The sequence below is a fragment of the Lithobates pipiens genome, unplaced genomic scaffold (genome assembly GCF_037356315.1).
Source record: "Lithobates pipiens isolate NorthernLeopardFrog02 unplaced genomic scaffold, aLitPip1_a1.2 Scaffold_13, whole genome shotgun sequence".
Taxonomy (NCBI): Eukaryota; Metazoa; Chordata; class Amphibia; order Anura; family Ranidae; genus Lithobates; species Lithobates pipiens.
In genome coordinates this window covers 418,377,809-418,391,568 of record NW_027507718.1, presented here as the reverse complement: position 1 = coordinate 418,391,568, position 13,760 = coordinate 418,377,809, and positions in this window count along the sequence as shown.

The window sequence follows — 13,760 nt, the reverse complement described above, 5'->3', positions numbered from 1 at the left end:
GGATTGTGTGGGGGGGGGAGCAGTAAAAGTACTTGCCTCAGCTGCATGATGTTCCGGTGGGTCTGGCGCGTCATTTTGATTACTTGAGGCCGGGGATGAAGGCCTAAGCAGAAAGCCATGGTGTGGAAAGATCGCAGTCTGGAGAGCGAGGAGTAGCTGTGCCTTTGGTCTCCTATCTTGCCCATGGGATGTACTATCGAGAGTGTAGTGAGATGAGATGACTCCCGTGGCTAACAAAGCTGTGTAGCGGTGTGCAGGAGTCCCGGAGATTCGGCGGGGGACTGAGCTGATGCCTCACACATCCGCCATGACCAGAGACGGTGCATGCACCCCCTCCACATTAACTTTTACTGTCTCTGAGCAAGGAAAGGCCCTAGCTTGGGAGGGACTGTGGTTCAAGTGTCAAAGAGCCAGCTAGGCCAGGGGTCTCAGAGAGTCCCTCCACACATATAGCCTACAGTCACACTCAGGATGGTAGCATACACTCACCCAGGCCCCTGGACAGGGGATGTTGTAGAAGCCAGGCAGGGTTTGAACACAGGGGTCAGGGGCACCAACCACCCGCACCTCTGTTTCTGCACAAACCACCTGTGTCCCCAGGGAGGCAGGAGTGGTAGGAGGGAGCCAGGAGAGCAGCGTGGACTCACCTCTCTGAATCCACAGTGCCAATTGCAGCCGGATAGGAATTCTTAATCGTGAACTGATTGAGACCCCTATAATCAATACAAGGTCTCAGTTCACCACTCTTCTTCTTCAGAAAGAAGAAACCAGCACCAGCAGGAGACAAGGATTTGTGGATTAAATCTCTATAAAGTGCGTCTACAACATACTCCTCCGTGGCCTTATCCTATAAGACTGACAAAAGGTAAACCCGGCCACGAAGGGGTATGGCACCAGGTTGAAGGTCAATCATATGACTGGTGTGGAGGCAACTTAGGTGAGGAAATAACTTGGAATTGGATTATCTCATGGTGAAGAGGTCTCCTGTCAAGAGCCTCAATGGCAAGTGGAATGTCATGCAGCTGCGGCGGAATCAAGTGCTTCGATACAAAGGCAGCATCAATGAACAGGCCTACAGCCCTAGAGTCGATTAGAGCCTGTATCTCAATGGACAACTCAGACCAAGAAAGGGTGACTGAAACCAGGGGTTAGCCTTCTGGATAGCTGGGGACGAAACAATGCCACCTAAGGTCTGTTCATGACAGGACCTTAAGGTTTGGGCGTTCACTGGACGGGTAGGACAAGACTTCAAAAAATGACCTGCCTGGCCACAATAAAGGCAAAATCTTTCCCTCCTCCTTCTCTGATCTGCAGGGAGACATGTGAAACCCAAGTACATGGGTTCACCTTCACTGACCGACACAGTACCAGGAGGCATGGGAGGTAAGGGTGGGACTGCAAAGCTCAGAGACAAATGTACAGGAGGCTTCCGCAAGCGCTCCTTAAAAGAGAGTCTTTCTCTGAGTCTGAAGTCAATGATGATGGCAAACGTGATCAAATTCTCCAACTCAGTGGGTATATCTGGGGCTGCTATCTCATCCTTGATGGTATCCGAGAGACCATGAAAAAAAGCCATGAGGACCTCATTGTTCCAAGCAACCTCTGCTGCCAGAGTACAAAATTCAATGGCGTAATCTGCAACAATTCTTGTACTTGTACTTGTTCTTGTGTTGATAGACATGAGGCACTTGGCAGCAGAAGTGGAGCATGCGGGAACATCAAATACCCTTTTAAAAGAAGCCACAAACTCAGGGTAACTCAAGACAACAGGTTTTTGCATCTCCCATAGAGAGTTTGCCTGGGCCAAGGTCCTTTCAGAAAGCAAAGATATCATGAAACCTACTTTGCTTCTATCAGTGGGAAACGCCTGGGGCAGCATCTCAAAGTATTTCTCAACCTGGTTGACAAACCCTCTGCATTGGACTGGATTGCCCCCAAATCGCTGGGGAAGCGGAGCAGAACCAGACATACCTCATATAGAGGTAATACTCGAGGCGGGTGCCTGCACAGAGACTGGAGCAGCAGCAGGGATGGCCTGCAACACAGTTTGTACCGGAGCAGCCACAGTGGGAGATTCCAGGTGAGTCGTGTGACTCAGGAGTATTTGTAATACTATGGCAAACTGATCCATGCGGTGATCCGCTCATGCAATCTGGAAAAAATATTACCAACAATTGGTATCTTCTGAATTCATGGCGTTCACCAACTGTCAGACCAAGACAGAAGTACAGTTAAATCACACTTGTTTAATAATAAAAGTAAATAGAACAAACATAGTCAAAACATAGCCAAAGTTCGGTAACCGGAATGGATAGTTAGCCAAGCCAGAAAGTCAGGGATCAGTGTAGTAGAACAGCAAGCAGGATCTGGAGCCAGAAGGGATGTCAGCCAAGCAAGTCTTTAACAGGGCCGCAGGAGATAGTATCTAGGTTGTTCACCAAGGCGAAGGCAGAGATCCTCTGGGCTGGATGGCTTAAAGCAGAGTTCCACCCTAAAGTGGAACTTCCGCTCATCGGAACCCTCCCCCCCTCCGGTGCCACAATTGGCACCTTTCAAGGGGGAGGGGGGTACAGATACCTGTATAATACAGGTATCTGCACCCATTTCCGGGCATAGATATCTGCAGAATCTGCGGGTATTTACGCCACTTCCTGTGGGGACCATCCTTATTGTGCAGCGCGACTTGAGCATGTGCAGTAGGGAACTGGGAAGTGCTGCTGCAAGGCTTCACTTCCTGATTCCCATACCCAAGATGGTGGCGGCAGCACCCAAGAGCTGAGTGACAGATCGGTTTCGGGTGCCGACATCGCAGGCGCGCTGGACAGGTAAGTGTCCATATCTTAAAAGTCAGCAGCTGCAATATTTGTAGCTGCTGACTTAAAAAAAAAAATGGCGGAACTCCTGCTTTAAGTAGGCAGGACTGATGAGCAGGATATCATCAACAGGTGAGTAACTGTGGAGAGATAGAAGCTGGCAATTAGCCAACAGCTGAGCGACCAGCTCAGAGAAGGAAGGGCTGAGCCCAGCCCTGACACACACACACAGGTTAAAATGGCAATTAAAGGTTAATTTCACACATTTGTGGCTTTTTCAATCACAATTGGTGTCTGTGTATAAATAGTCAATGAGTTTGTTAGCTCTCATATGGATGCACTAAGCAGGCTAGACACTGAGCCATGAGGGGGTAGAAAAGAACAGTCAAAAGAACTGCGTAACAAGGTAATGAAATTTTACAAAGATGGAAAAGGATATAAAAAGATATCCAATGCATTAAATATGCCAGTAAGTACTGTTTAATCACTAATTAAGAAGTGGAAAATTAGGGGTTCTTTTGATACCAAGCCAAGGTCAGGTAGACCAAGAAAGATTGCAGCCACAACTGGCGGAAGAATTGCTCAGGATACAAAGAAAAACCCACAGCTAACCGCAGGAGAAATACAGGCTGCTCTCCAAAAAGACGGCATGGTTTTTTTTAAGGAGCACATTTCAACAATACTTTTTTTATATAATCTTTATTTTATTTTTCCAATACAACAAACAATAAAGAGAAGAACACAAATATCAAAAGCCCAAGCTTACAGGAGCTAAGAAGGGTACATAAGGGGTTGAGGCTAATCACCTGAGCGTGAGTGCAGAGGGACCTAGAATACCTTCAGAAGCAAGCATCCTATGACATCATCAACTTATGCCCAACAATAAGGAGGGGGGCAGGTATGCATTTGATCCATGGTATCAAGTCCTGATTGTGTAACTACATAGCAGAGACAGTTCGATAAGCGTCATGTCTCTTATAACCCTGAGTGAAATGGGAAGGGGAAAAGTATAGGGGGAGGGGAAAAGGATAGAGGGACGGGGGAATGAGAGGAAAACACATTTGGGTGCATTTAACAAAGGAATAATCAGCAAAATTGTATATAGGGATTAGTATGAGATATAAGGGACTTGGGGGTCCCCAGCTTACTGGTCTCACCCTCAAAGATGGTGCATTAAGATGCAAGCCCAGGGGGGGGGGCAGTACCTGGCGAATGTGCTGCAAAAGAGGTGTAATTTATCCAAGTGGCCCATGTACTATAGAATTTGTCATATTTATCTCTGCATATTGCCATCCACTTTTCCGCCTCCATAATAGTATTGACCAATATAACCCAATCAGGAAGTCCCGGAACGTGGGTAGACTTCCAATGGATGGGAATCAAGCGCCATGTAGCGTTCAGGAGGTGTGGTAGAACCGATTTGTCCTAAAGGCTAAGAGGAGTGGACGGCACATGAAGCAAGAACTCCATAGGAGAATCCCGCATGTCAATATCTAAAATAACTTTTATCTGGGTCCTGACATCCCGCCAGAAGGGTCGGATCACCGGGCACTCCCACCAAACATTAAAGAATGTGCCCCGAAGCCCACAACCTCTCCAGCAGGCGGCAGAGGCCGTAGGGTACATTTTGGCCAATGTGGTTGGAACCCTATACCATCGAGTCAGCAATTTAAAGCTATTTTCCTGCATCTTAGTATCCACTGAACTCTTGTGGGTAAGATGATATAGGTGACTCAACTGGGTCTCTGTGAACGTGTGCTGTAGGTCTCTTTCCCACTCTCAGATATAAATCGGCTTACTCTGGGACTCCGCAGACTGCAGCAGCTCATATACTTACATAGACATAGACTTACATAACTTCTCAAATGGGGCTAGTGAGGATGGGGGTCGTACGGGGTGTGGTAGACCTCGGATGAAGTGATGTAGTTGTCTGTAGCACCATTCATCCATCGGGAAGCGACCAAACTGAGTGTGAAGCCAGTCTAACGAGATGCACAAACCTTCAACATCTTATCTCCCTGTCCCCTGCCCACATGCATAAGTATGTTAGGTGTTCCCCCGGGCCAAATCAGGGGAATCCCCCTAAATGTGAAAGCGGAGATACAGGCTGTGATAGCAGACCCTGTGCATTGAGTGTATCCCATAGCTTCAACATGTGTACAGAGACTGGCGACACAAAGTCCGAGAGGCCCCAGCACTCCCGAGGAAGCCATGGAGCATGAGACAAATTTCTCAAGAGGGACCCAGGATTCAGTGGCGGTGTGATGGTGACAGTCTAAAATCCTCTGCAAAGCAGTCGCCTCATAGTACCATTTTACAGAGGGGACCCCCAGCCCCCCTCTTAGCCCTTGTACACACGGTCAGACAATCCATCGGATTTTGTCCGAAACCGGTGTTACATACACACGGTTGGACAAATATCTGGGAAAATCTGATCGTACGTAACGTGATGACGTTATTTCGTTACGTCGGGACTACGTTCAGGCTAGTAGCCAATAGCTTTGGTCTAGGAATTTGATCTGAGCATGCGTGGCACTTTGTCCTCCCAGAATTCCGCTCTCGCGCGCCCCCTGTGGCGCGCACTCGAGAGCATCCGTGACCGCCGGGTCCACAGGACCTGGCGCATCACGGATCACGGTAAACGGCCGCTCATAGCGGCCGTTTACCATGTGATCGCTCTGTCAAATGACGGAGTGATCACTTGTAAACAAACCGGCGTTATGTTATGACGCCGGTTCCTCCCTCCCCCTCTCTGTACCGATCGGAACAGCGGAGGGGGAAGAGATCGGTGTCAGCAGTGATGTGGGCTGCATCTGCAGTGCCCACATCGCTGCTCACCGAAAATGAACCCCTCAATTCCCTGCCAATACTCTGCAATACCCTGCCATTACTCTGCATTACTCTGCATTACTCTGCAATACCCTGCATTACTCTGCAATACTCTGCATTACTCTGCATTACTCTGCAATACTCTTCATTACCCTGCATTACCCTGCATTACCCTGCATTACTCTGCATTACTCTGCAATACTCTGCATTACTCTGCAATACTCTGCATTACTCTGCATTACTCTGCAATACTCTGCAATACCCTGCAATACCCTGCAATACTCTGCATTACCCTGCAATACCCTGCAACACTCTGCAATACCCTGCAACGCTCTGCAATGCTCTGCAACACCCGCCAACACCCTGCAACACTCTGCAATGCTCTGCAACACCCGCCAATACCCTGAAACACTCTGCAATGCTCTGCAACACTCTGCAATGCTCTGCAACACCCACCAATACCCTGCAACACTCTGCAATGCTCTGCAACACCCGCCAATACCCTGCAACACTCTGCAATGCTCTGCAACACCCGCCAATATCCTGCAATGCTCTGCAACGCAATACTCTGCAACGCCATACTCTGAGATACCCAGCCATACTCTGAGATACCCAGCCATACCCAGCCATAGTCGGTGATACCCTGCAATACCCAGCCATAGACACCCCCCCTCCCTCCGCCCTCCGGTGCTTCTACCGACTCGCCAATACGATCAAATCCAGAATCTTTTTTTTTTTTCAGGCTTCCCAGCCTAGAGGTGAGATGCGGGGTCTTATTGACCCCATATCTCACTGTAAAGAGGACCTGTCATGCCATATTTCTATTACAAGGGATGTTTACATTCCTTGTAATAGGAATAAAAGTGATCAAAAAATTTATTTTTGGGGAAAAAAATGTCAAACTAAAATAAATAATGTAAAATTAACAATAAAATGTTTTATTTTTTTTTAAAGCGACCCTGTCCCCATGTACTCGCATGCAGAAGCGAACGCATACGTAAGTCCCGCCCACATATGAAAACGGTGTTCAAACCACACATGTGAGGTATCGCTGCGAACGTTAGAGCGAGAGCAATAATTCTAGCCCTAGACCTCCTCTGTAACTCAAAACATATAACCAGTAAAAAAAAATTTAATTGTCGCCTATGGGGATTTTTAAGTAGCGACGTTTGGCGCCATTCCACGAGCCTGTGCAATTTTGAAGAGTGACATGTTAGGTATCTATTTACTCGGTGTAACTTCATCTTTCACATTATGCAAAAATTGGGCTAACTTTACTGTTTTTTTTTTTTTTTTAAGCACAAAACTGTTTTTTTTCCAAAAAAAAACATTAGAAAAATTGCTGCGCAAATACCGTGCGAGATAAAAAGTTGCAACGACCACCATTGTATTCTCCAGGGTGTTTGCTAAAAAAACATATATAATGTTTTGGGATTCTATGAAATTTTCTAGCAAATAAATGATGATTTTTACATGTAGGCGAGAAATTTCAGAATTGTCCTGGGTGCTCCAGAACGCCTGATGGCGCTCCCTGCATGTTGGGCCTCTGTATGTGGCCACACTGTGTAAAAGTATCACACATGTGGTATCGCCGTACTCGGGAGTAATAGCAGAATGTGTTTTGGGGTGTAAGTTGTGGTATGCATATGCTGTGTGAGAAATAAACTGATAATATGACAATTTTGTGGGAAAAAAAAACAAAGTAAAAAAAAGCTTGATTTTGCAAAGAATTGTGGGAAAAAATTACAACTTCAAAAAACTCATCATGCCTCTTACTAAATACCTTGGGATGTATTCTTTCCAAAAAGGGGTAATTTGGGGGGTATTTGTAATTTTCTGGCATGTTGGCGTCTCAAGAATTGAAATAGGCCGTCAGTACTTCAGGTGTGATCAATTTTCAGATATTGGCACCATAGCTTGTGGACTCTATAACTTTCACAAAGATCAAATAATATCCACCAATTTGTACTTATTTTTACCAAAGATATGTAGTGGTATACATTTTGGCCAAAATTTATGAAGAAAAAATTACTAATCTGCTAAATTTTATAACAGAAACAAAGAAAAATTAATTTTTTTACAGAATTTTCAGTATTTTTTCTTTTATAGCACAAAGAATAAAAAACCCAGCGGTGATTAAATACCACCAGAAGAAAGGTCCATTTGTGTGAAAAAAAGGACAAAAATTTCATATAGGTCCAGTGTTGCATGACTGAGTAATTGTCATTCAAATTGTGACAGCACCGAAAGCTGAAAATTGGTCTGGTTATTAAGGGTGTTTAAGTGCCCAGTGGTCAAGTGGTTAATAGTGTTAAGTAAGGGGGCATAGTTACATGTATATAGTTGTGTAACTGTAGCAGGGAGGTAGATGCCCAGGTACTTTAAGGAGGAACTACACCATGTGAAGGAGAATGAGGCTTGTAGTTTGGGATCACATCGTAGGGGGATAGCAAGGGGGATGATCTTTGACTTACTATAGTTGATCTTAAAGTTAGGAATGAAATCTCTGCAACTCTGCCATGATGTTGGGTAGGGAGATCGGCAGGTTTTTGACATAGAATAGTACGTCGTCGGCATAAGCCGATAATTTATGTTCCGTCATCCCCACTGTGAACCCCGAAATGTTAGGATTTAACCGTATCCTATTGAGTAGTGGTTCTAGGGTGAGAGAAACTATTAAAGGGGACAAGGGGCATCCCTGTCATGTCCCATTTCCGTATGGGAAAGGAATGAGAGAGCGTCCCATTGATCTTAACCCGCACCTCTGGGGAGCTGTACAATGAGCCTATCCACCTGAGCATATTATGGCCCAAGCCTAATCTAGACAACACTGCCTGTAGGTAGGTCCAGTCCACCTGGTCGAACGCCTTTTCGGCATCTGTGGACAGCAAAATAAAGGGAGGACTGGACCGCTGCAAATTTGCCCAATGAATTTGTTGTATCGCATGGTTGGAGTTATCCCTAGCCTCCCTCCCTGTTATGAAACCTGTTTGGTCCGTGTGAATAACCATCGGTAGGATGGGTTTTAGGCGATTCGCCCAAATTTTTGCCAGGATTTTAATATCAGTGTTTAATAACGATATCGGTCTATAACTGCTGGGGAGGGAGGGGTCTTTCCCCTCCTTTGGGAGGACCGTGATGTGCGCCAGCAGTGCCTCCTTCGGGAGGGAGGTGCCCGAGGCAAGAGCATTAAAGTAAGTGCACATGCGGTTGGACAGGAGTGAGAAGAATTTGCGGTAGTACGCATTAGTGAACCCATCAGGGCCAGGACTCTTCCCTTGTGGGAGGTCTTTGATCACCGACTCAACCTCCGGTACAGTTATAGCTCGGTCCAGTTGTTCACTAAGTTGCATCGATAATTGGGGGGCCAGTGCTTCCTCTAAAAATCTTTGTAATGCATTCTGATTTCTGTAAGGGTGAGTGACCTGCGAGCGTGGGGGGAGCTGGTAAAGTTGGGCATAGTATTCCCTAAAGGAGTCAGCAATTTTGGAGGACAACACCGTTTGGGATCCTGCGGTAGTTTGTAGCTTGTGGACATGGCCGGATGCGCGTTGACGTTTGAGGGCTCTAGCCAAGAGCCTGCCGCATTTGTTACCGAACTCATAAAAGTTATGAGATACAAATCTCAACCTATCCCGTGCCCGAGATTCCAGCAGATGAGAAAGCTTCTCCCTGATGGACACTAACTCCGCATATAGGGATGGTGTCACTGTCATTTGACGTTTATGTTTCAGTTCCGCTGCTCTTAGCTGGGCCAAAAGGAACTGGAGTTCCCCTGTGCGTGCCTTTTTCAATCTGGATCCCCGGGCGATAAGCGGACCACCGCTTTATGGCCCTCCCAAACAGATGCCATCCCCGTCTCTCCTGCCATGTTTTCCCTAAAGTAAGGGTAATTGTGTCTGAAACCCACTTTTGAGCTACTGCGTCATCTAGCAGGTTCTCGTTTAGGCACCATATCCACTGACAGGTGTCAGAAGATGGAGGGGCCAGGGAGACGGAGATGGGTGCATGGTCAGAGATCCTGATCGATCCTATCGATGTACCGGAGAGCAACTCTAAAAAACCCTGATCGACCAGTAGCAGGTCCATGCGTGTGTACACATTGTGAGTTGTAGAGTAGTAGCTGAAATCTTTCATAGTGGGGTGAAGCACTCTCCAGCAATCAACCAGATGATGGGAGTGCAGTGATTTGCGAAAGTGCTTAAGAAATGTATACGAGTGAGTAGAGCGACCAGATGAGGTGTCCATCTGTGGGTCGGGCAGACATTGAAGCCTCCACTGACCACCAGGTGCCCCTCACAAAACGTGGAGAGGAAATCCAGTAGCCCTTCTAGAAACGTCAGTTGCCTAGTATTAGGTGCATATAGTGCCACAAGGGTTAGTCTGCAACCGAACAAAATGCCTTTCAAAAAGACATCTGCATAGTGGTCTAGGGGGATGAATGGGCAATGTTTATGTATCGCAAATGCCACCCCACCTGATTTAGGCTGGGGTGAATTGCTGAGATACCATTGATTGTATAAGTGTGTTGGAAGGCGGGGAACTGAGTCAGTCCTGAAATGAGTTTCCTGTAAGAACAAAATATGTGCATCAAGTCTCTTTGTCTCAAGCCACAACTTACTGCATTTAGATGGGGAGCTTAGGCCACTGACATTGTACGATACTATCTTCATTGCAGCCATAGATGTTCACCGAGTAGCACCGCCCCATGGACGGGCGGGAAGTGGGAAGAGACACACTGAGCACACTGACCCACAAATAATCTAAAGAGCTGAAAAAAGAAAACATGTGAGTGCAACCCAAAAAAAAAAGAAAAAGAAATGAAAAAAAAAACATGTATAGCATGAAACAAGCAGTGAACAATGCGCCCATGAGGCGAGTGAATATACCTAAAATCGAAGGTGCAAGGTCCACCTCACGGCTAGCCAGCCCAATAAGGTACAGGTGGTCCATGCACCGTGGATATCCTCGTCTGAGGAGGGTAACTTCCAAGAGTTCTATGGGGGCAAGTGGAGCGGCATCAGGAAAAAAAATCTCAGATGGCCCGCTCCAGTCAATGAGCACTTCCACGGTGTGGATGTGCGTTCGGGTGATCAGCAGCAGCAATAACAATCCTGAAAACAAAGGTGAGTGTTAGCAAAAATAGGGGAAAAAAGGAGAGAGATGCCAGAGTCTTCAGGCACTGGAACAGTTCTTCAGTGTACTGCAGATGAAGGAGGGTCCTGGTCGGTAGAAGCAACCGGATCTCTTTGTGGCTTGTTACGTCATCAGTTCAGTGTTGGGAGCTTAGAAGAAGGGTGCCACTCTGGAATGTCCATCTTGGGGAGGCCAAAGCGGGCAAGAAAATGGGGTAGGTCCTTATTTCTTAAAGTGACCTGCTGACCTCCTTTAGTAACGGAAAGGCTGAAGGGAAATCCCCAGCGGTAAATCAAGTGGGCGTCTTGTAGCACTTCCAGCAGCGGTTTAAGTGCCCTGCGCTGCATCAGCGTACGTCTGGATAAGTCTGGGAACAGGGACAACTTAGCACCATCAAAGTCCACATATCGGACCCCCCTAACATGATACATGATGCGCTCCTTCAGGGTGTATTTGTGGAGCTTGCAGATAATATCTCGGGGCTTTTCAGGATCGTCAGAGGGCGGTCTGAGGGCCCTGTGGTTCTGGGAGGCTTCGTATGCGGATATTGACCCTGCAACTTCAGTTTTTTACATTATCAAGTTGGTCAAGCAGGGAATCCATACGTTGGTCTTGCATTGTGCAGCGTGTCTGTAAAGCCTGTAGGGTGGGAGTGATGTCTTCCACCGAAGCTTCTAGGTCCTCTACTCTACCACCAATATGTGCAGTGTCTGCTTGTAGGTCTTCAATATCTTTTCTGAAGGCCTTTTCCATTCGTGTCATAAAACCCTCCAGATCAGCCCAGGTGGGGAGGGCTAGGTTTTGGGATCGTAGGCCTCCTTCATCTAGGGCAGTGATGGAGAACCTTGGCACCCCAGATGTTTTGGAACGACATTTCCCATGATGCTCCACTACACTGCAGAGTGCATGAGCATCATGGGAAATGTAGTTAAAAAACATCTGGGGTGTCAAGGTTCGCCATCACTGATCTAGGGCCTCAATCATGTCCCTATGCCCGGGAGATGTGCGGGAGATAGCCCTGGAGTTAGAGGATGCAGGCCCAGCCGGTTTAATGTAAGGGCTCTGTGGGGACCTGTGAGAGGCACTGCCGCTGCTCTCCTGGGTGACATTGTGGTCCTGGCTGCTGAAGGTGGGCCACTGGAGCCTGGTGATAAGGGTGGAGGAGGTGGGGACGGCGGCTGGCGTGGTGAGTGAGTCGAGGGTGCCGCGTGTGCGGCCTGTATGCACTCACCCGGTGCCATCTTGGGTCCTGCATCATGTCGCCGGTCGCCGCCGGCAAAAAATTCCTCCAGGGAGCTCGAACAGAGCCGTGGGGTCCTCCGGGGTGGTGAAGGGTGTTTCCTCCAGAAAGGCATCCTGTTCGGCAGGTGTTTAGCGATGGATAGCTGCTGCGTGTGGCTAAATGAGGAGCAGGTCAGACAGAGCTCAGCTCAAGCACGTCTGCTTTCTCCCATGCCGCGGCCACGCCCCCAATTCAACAATACTTGAACAAAAAAACCTGCATGGTTAAGATGCCAGAAGGAAGTCTTTACTGTGCCAATGCCGCAAAAAAGCCAATGAGGCATGCCAGGGTGTTGTTGAGCATATTGTAACCAGCCATTTTTGTGGAACTTGTACAGTAAAGGCTTCTTTCTGGCAATTTCACCATGCAGCTCTTTTTTGTTCAAGTATCATCGTATTGTGCTCCTTAAAAACAACCACACCATCTTTTTTCCAGAGCAGCCTGTATTTCCCCTGAGGTTACCTGTTCGTTTTTCTTTGTATTCTGAACAGTGGCAATTGTGGCTGAAATCTTTCTTGATCTACATGACCTTGGCTTGGTATCAAAATATCCCCAAATTTTCCACTTCTTATTAAGTGATTGAACAGTAGTGACTGGCATATTCAAGGCTTTGGATATATTTTTATATCCTTTTCTATCTTTGTAAAGTTTTGTTACCTTCTTACGCAAGTCTTTTGACTGTTCTTTCCTACCTCCTCTTGGCTCAGTGTCCAACCTGCTTAGTGCATCTATATGAGAGCTAAGAAACTCATTGACTATTTATACACAGACTACCTTCTGTGTCTGCACAGAGGCCAAACATTCGAGGGTATGTAAACTTTTTATCAAGGCCATTTGGGTGATTTCTGTTACCATTAGGATTTAAAAAGGGTCCAAAAAACTATGTGATAATAAATGGCTTCATGTGATTGCTATAATTAACCACTTCAATACAAGGCATTTTCACCCCCTTCCTGCCCAGGCCAATTTTCAGTTTTCATCGCTGTCACACTTTGAATGATAATTGCACGGTCATGCTACACTGTACCCAAATAATTTATTTCCCCACAAATAGAGCTTTCTTTTGGTGGTATTTGATCACCTCTGCGGTTTTTATTTCTTGCGCTAAAAACAAAGGAAGAGTGAAAAGTTTGAAAAAAAAACAATATTTTTAACTTTTTGACAATATCCCGATTTTTTAAAAAAGAATAAAAAATGTTTCCTCAGTTTAGGCCGATATGTATTCTTCTGCATATTTTTGGTTAAAAAAATTGCAATAAGCGTATTATTGATAGGTTTGCGCAAAAGCTACAGCGTCTACAAAATAGAGGACAGATTTATGTCATTTTTATTATTATTTTTTTTACTAGTAATGGTGGCGATTTGCGATTTTTATCGTGACTGACATTGCGGCGGACATATCGGACAATTTTGACACTATTTTGGGACCACTGACATTCATACAATGATGCTATAACGGTGCTATAAAAATGCACTGATTACTGTATAAATGTCACTGGCAGGGAAGGGGTTAACACTTGGGGGCAATCAAGGGGTTACCTAAGGAGTGAGTCTTACTGTAGGGGGAGGGGACTCAGAAGGGGAGGAGTACTGGGAACACATGATTGGTCTCCTCTCCCCTGACAGGACATGGATCTGTGAGTTTATACACACAGATTCATATCCATGCTCTGTTACCAGCAATCGTGGGTGACATCTCA